The sequence below is a fragment of the Phoxinus phoxinus genome (assembly GCF_949152265.1).
Source record: "Phoxinus phoxinus genome assembly, chromosome: 4".
NCBI lineage: Eukaryota > Metazoa > Chordata > Actinopteri > Cypriniformes > Leuciscidae > Phoxinus > Phoxinus phoxinus.
Window position 1 is genome coordinate 36,957,606 of NC_136879.1, and position 7,043 is coordinate 36,964,648.

Genomic DNA, 7,043 nt, shown 5'->3' on the forward strand with positions numbered 1-7,043 from the left:
AGGAGGTTGCAGACTGTGACGCCAGACAACGTATTTTTTCGACATCTACTGCACGTCTAATGTTGACATCCGTGGGACCTCCGTGTAAGGGTTATTTATATTCCAAATGTGGTCGTTTGTGGACGTCTTTTCAACATCAAATTTAGAAAAATTTTACGTTGTTTTTTTACAACTTCTATAACTGTAGTCCCATGTTTCAAAAGGATGGAGGACGTATTTTCTGTACCATTGTATTTACATTTATGCATTTGGCAGATGCTTTTTGCATCTGCCAAGTCCTGCTTTTTGACTTAAATTGCATTTCACATTTATATTCCTATCAGTTCTTGCTTACCCTGGGAATCGAACCCATGATCTTGTGTTGCAAGCACCGATGCTCTACTGTTTGAGCTACAGGAAAACTATATTAAACTGCGTCTCCAGTTATCACCTGATCGTTTTTTGGAAAACGATCTTAAATAATTATTAATAATCTGTATTCATATGTATTAATCATGTTGATAACAACAATGTTGATATTTCAAAAAAAAAAAAATATTATATATTAATCATGTAAATTTCCTGCACCTGTCATAGACGTCCAAATGACGTCCAAAAAATTACCCATTTCAAAGGTCAAATGTTGAATGTCAATATGACGTCCAATTTGGGTCATGGTTGGACGTCCAAATTGTGGACCTAGTTTGGACGTTGAATAGATGTCCAGAATTGGTCATGGACCGACGGACCCAATATAGACATGATCTGCACGTCTATCCGACATCCAATGTTTAGTGGGAATGAGAGAAAGAACATTTTTATTTTCCCTATATGATCGACTGGTGTACATTATTGAACTGGTACTATTAAACTTACAAGTTTACAATTTTTAGTTGTAAAACAAACAAAAAAAAAGACCTGTCAAACTTCTCACAGCTGAATGATCTAAGCATTCTCAGTAGCAACCTGTGTATGTGTTACACAGCAACCATACATGTGGTTTTATTTTTCATTTGTAGTTTTTAAAAATTATGATTTAATTTAATAATCGTTAGTCATTTATGTAGTTGTCATGTGATTTATCATTTAATTATTTAAATATTATTACTATTTAATTTACATAATTTAGTCATTTATTCATAATTTTATTGTCATTCATTTATGTTATTATTTTTTATTAATTTGTATATACATAGCCTATTGTTGGTCCTTTCAGTGGTTTTAAAGGTTTGACTTGCTGTTAAAGGATTAGTTCACTTTTAAAATGAAAATTCTGTCATCATATACTCACCCTTAAGTTGTTTCAAACCTGTATGAATTTCTTTCCTCTGCTGAACACAAAGGAAGATATTTAAGACATATCTTAGACATAAGATATTCCTACTATGGAAGTCAATGGGAACCAGAAACTTTTTATTTTCTTTTTTAACTTTTAAGATATTTTCTTCTAAATATCTTCCTTTGTGTTCAGCAGAGGAAAGAAATTCATACAGGTTTGAAACAACTTAAGGGTGAGTATATGATGACAGAATTTTCATTTTAAAAGTGAACTAATCCTTTAACAGGTTTTACTGGTTTTGGACACCAGACAAACTTCCTGGTCTTCAGTGTGCATGAGAGAGAGGCATTGTTTATGTGAAGCCGTGACTTTGCAGTTTTGTTGCTCTACTCTCTATACATTGCTTAAAATCATACCGTATCTCTCGACATCAATAATCAGTTGAATAGTTTGTAATAAAATACAGAAAATGTGTTTCTTTGTTTTAACTGCTTCTAACACACTTCCAGCAATCTGTGCGTAAAATCATTAAATAATTGATGATTTCATGTTTGTTGTACAATGTCATTGGCATCAAACTTTTCAGAAATCATTTCTGATGATGCTTCTTTGTTATAAGAACAGCAGGTTCACAGACAATCTCTGTGTCACAGAAGGAAATCATGGGGGGAGGCATACGGTTCAGTGGTCTACATGCGGATCCCATTGCCCCCTGCAAGCAACTGTCCATACCCCGCCTGGAGTTTTGCTCCGCACACAGCTCCTGACTGCAGAGATTACGATTCCTATTCGCTTCACTACGCTCTGGTCAGACTCCATCACCGTGCTCACGTGGTTGACATCCAGCTCATGTCGTTACAAGGCGCTACGTCAGGTCCACAGACCACCCAGCGGATGACATGACTCGAGGTAAGCCTCTTTGTGACCTCTCCATAGGGAGCAGGTGCAGCCATGAACCAGCATTCTTTAAGCTGCCATGAGATAGTTGCTCGAACATCCATCCTTATTGCTTGAAGAGCCAAGCTGTGAATTGAGACTGTCAGCCTTCTCCAGGTTAGTGACCACAACTAAACCCCACTTAAACCACAGCACTACGACACGTTGTCTGAGTGCCGGACGTAAGCAGACTACTCGTATTCTCCCCTGAGCTTGACGCTGCTACTGGACTGATTTGAGTAGGAGGCCATCAATGCCACTGTGAGGTACTAGAAGCGGATGCTGTACACCAAGTTGTCCTCGATCCTCGAGATCCGTCCACAGAGCTAGTAATCGTTGCTTACGATGCGAGGCTGCCTCATCCCGGTACAGAGTGTATATTTGCAGAGATCAGAAGGACGTACTGGAAACTGAGATGCTGTGTAGCTGTCCAGTGCCAGTGTGCAGAGTGTAGAAAATGGAGAGGCCGCCCAGAAGTCACCCTCACCTGCCCCTTACCAGACAGAGATACTTCCGTCCAGCCTTCTACTCGACCGGCATGGACTGTTTCGGCCCCTTTCCTAGGTAAAATCGGCTGCCGTAAGGATAAACTTTATTTCGTCCCCAAAGGGAAATTTACTACAGTGCTACAGTATTACTCTGACCATACAATAACAACTAAGCAAACAACACAGTTAAAACATAAAAAAACATACATTAAAATACAACAGTGTATAAACATAAAATACAAAATATGTAAAGTGCTTAACACAGTAAAGCAGTTTTATCGAGGCAGGATCAAATGAAAGCTTCAGTCTATATTTTCCCATCAAAACTGTCATCAGTTACAGTAACAACAAGCCTTGGCTTAACAAGGATGTAAGGCGTTTATGTAGGGAAAAACACGCTGCATTCAGATGTGGGAATAAAGCACTATACAGACTCCTCAAATACCAACTCAAAAAGGCTATTAAAACAGCTAAAAGCACTCACAAGTGAAACTTGAAAATAAGCTCCAAGTCCATGACATTAAGGGTGTCTGGCACGGTCTACAGAAAATCACTAACTATAAGATCAAGCACCACGTCTCAGACTGTGACCCCTCTCTCCCTGAGAAGCTAAATTATTTTTACTGTAGATTTGAGCCCCGTGAAACTCAGATTAATTCTCCGAGCTTTCCTCTAACGGGCCTGGTTGATTCCCCCCCCCCCCCCCCCCCCCCCCTTTTACAATCTCAGAGCATGATGTTAGGAGGCTGCTGCACCATCAAAACATCAGAAAAGCTGCGGGGCCTGATGGTATAACACCAGCTATGCTGAAGAACTGCGCAGCCCAGCTCACTCCATTAATCACTTACACCTTTAACTGGTCTCTCACCTCCTCAACTGTACCTATCTGTTTTAAATCAGCTATGGTTATTCCAGTGCCTAAGAAGAATAACATCACCTGCCTAAATGACTACAGGCCAATTGCGCTCACATCGACTGTTATGAAGGTATTTGAGCGCTTGGTCTGCAGATATCTAGCGCATATCACACTGGATTGTCATCAGTTTGCCTATAGGGCAAATAGGGGTGTAGATGATGCAGTGTCATTGAGCGTTCATTTTATTCTCCAACATCTCGAGTCAAAAAACACATATGCTCACGTCCTGTTCCTTGATTTTTGTTCAGCCTTCAACACCATTATCCCTACCAGGCTGTATAACTCTCTTTTAGCGATGGGTGTCAATGCTGTACTCTGTAAATGGACTTTGAACTTCTTATCCTGCAGGAAACAATTTGTTAAAATTAATAATCATGTGTCACCAACGAGGATTCTTAATACCGGCGCCCCACAAGGGTGTGTCCTGTCCCCGCTTTTATTCTCACTTTACACTAATAACTGCACATCCAATCAAACATCAGTCAAACTGTTAAAATTCGCAGACGATACCACCATATTAGGCCTTATCTCTGATGGTGATGAGACTGGCTATCGAGCAGAGGTTGAGCGGCTGGTGAAGTGGTGCGAGACCAATAACTTAATCCTCAATACAACTAAAACAAAATAAATGATTGTAGATTTTAGAAGGAAGACTGTTCAACACCTCTCCCTCTCCATCAATGACCAGGTTGTCGAGAGGGTCTCGCCCTTCCGTTTCTTGGGCACCACCATTCACCAGTCGCTCTCATGGGACCTGAACATCAGTTTCATCGTTAAAAAAAGCCCATCAGAGACTTTATTTCCTCCGTCAGTTACGGAAATTCGGGGTCAGCCAAAAATGCATGACTCACTTCTACCGAGCCGCCATAGAAGGCGTGCTAACATTCTCTATCCTGTCCTGGTATGGTAATGCAACCAGTCAAGGCAAGCAACAGCTTGAGAAAGTAGTGAGCGGAGCATCTAAGATCATTGGCTGTAGTATGCCCTCTATTTCTTCACATTTCAACACTAGAATCATTAAGAAGGCAAGAAACATCACCACTGACTCCTCCCACCCAGCAAATTATTTATTTAACATTCTGCCATCAGGCAAGAGGTATAGAAGCATTACCAGCAGAACATCACGTTTCATAGACAGTACCTATCCTCAGGCCATACGTCACCTAAACATGGTCTGAGGCTAGGATACTGAATGCTTTTTTATCAGTTTACTTCCAGAATGTTTTTTTGAGGTTCTGTTTATTCAAGCACCCTTCATCTGGTCATTCTGCTAATTCATCTTATGTGCAATATGAGGCTTTTATGTCCGTGTATTTGTTGTTGTCGTGAAGTATGTGTGGAATGCGCTGTAATGTCAGTGTACTATGTCAATTAAGCTGTATGTGAGCATACCAAGAAAAATTCCTATCAACTCTGTTGAAATGGCTAATAATAAACTTGAAACTTGAACTTACAGATTGGCATTCTCAGTCTCTGTCCCAATGGCAACAGCAGGTATTCGCTAAAAAGAGAATGTTCGGAGTCAATACTAATACTCATTGCTCTTCTCATCACTGCCTCTTCGTATTAAGTATGTGTGGGTTCATGTTGTTTTATTATTTTATGATTTTCATGGCTGTTTTGTGGATATGGGCCAAATTATTTTTCAATATACGGGTTTCTGTGCAACGTCATCACGTAGATGCGCGCGCATCTAAGAGGCAGAAAGCAACAGTCTTTACGGCTATATCTAGCATAAGCAGAGATAACGCGGAGCTGTAGTGCTGTAAACTAACCTAAATGCATAGGGTCAGGTTTTTATGATTCGCAAACTTAGTTGGACAATTTCATACTAGTCAACTAACTAACTTTTTACATAATGTTATATTAATATGCAAATGAAACACAAGCAAACAGATTCAACTCTGAAATTGCAGTTTATTATTGAGTCAACAAGAATTTACAAACAATGCGAAATCTACGTTAATTACAATGTTATTTTACAGAACTCGGCATAACATATAGCGGTCTTGCCTCGTGGATGCGCGCGCATCCGGTATTGTTTGTATACAAGAAACCTGTGTATTGAACAGACACATTTCCAAACAGACTGTGATTCCATAGCGGATAAGACTTTCAAGTGTGGCACAGTAAAAAACAAGCAAGATGTTGCTACCCGCCCCATACAGTCTCAGTCTTCTTAAAAAATAAAGCCGCTGTTGTAGATGTGTGTCTGACTGTCATTGTGTGTCTTCCAACAAAAAACAATAAAACCCATACTTCACTGTGTCTTTAATGATCACATACTTGTATTCAGATCAGTGTTGTGGGTAACGCGTTATAAAGTAACGCGTTAGAGTACTCTAATTACCTTTTTCGTGAAATGTGTAACTTAACGCGTTAGTTTTGTGCGTTAAGTAATCAGTAACTTCGTTATTTTTTTTAAAAAGTAATCCGTTATTTTAAGGAAAGGAAAATCCCGAATAAAAAAATTTCCCCAGGATCAAGACAGTGTTTCTGCGCTTCAATACCCCACCACCCTCCAGCGAACCCGTGGAGAGGCTTTTCAGCCTCGGGAGTCTCGTTTACATGCGCTTCACGAGGCACGCGCGCGGTCTCTTGCTCTCTCTCCCGCTCTTCCATGCACGCGCTGCGCGGTTTGGAGCACAGTCTCTGTCTCGCGGGCGCGCTCGCTCTAGATTCCGGGAGATTTTAACTAATTCGCGGGCATCAGTGAGCCGCTATCAATATGCGGGAGACTCCCGGAACTTCCGATAGACTTGGGATGTCTGCATTTCTATACTGAAATAATATCGCCATTATAATTATTGATTTTTTTAATGAAATAGCCCATCCGCGCATCTCTACTACCCGGGCTGGGAAGGTGTGAATTTTGATTAATATGTTCTGTGATAATAAATAAATAAAACGCTATGTGGAATAGCCTATGACTGTCTTTCCTGTTATTGTTATCCTGCAGTGTTAATTTAGTCGGATGACTGACGTTATTCATTGCCAGGAGTCACGACTTCTAGGTGCATTTAAAGGGGGCCGTGTCTGTCAATCAAGCTGCAGCATGTGTGAGGCGCTGCAAACGGCTTTTAATTTTTGGTAACGCAAGAGTACTCTAACGCGTTACTTTTATGAATAGATAACGCAGTAACATAACTGATTACTTTTAATTGATGGTAACGTTGTAACCTAATTAACTACTTTCCAAAGTAACTATACCCAACACTGATTCAGATACACTTCTGGGGTCAAGGACAATTTCTTGTGTCTTTTTTACATTTAACACAAGACAGTTCTTGTCACACCACTGAATGAAAGTATCTACTTCACTGTGGTAGGTCCTGTGGTAGGGATGTAAATTTTAGGTCCCTGCACCCCTACAGTGTCATCGGGCTCCTCCCTTCCTCTGACCTTCCCATTGCCCTCAATCGCCCCATCGTCACCCTGTTCAGCC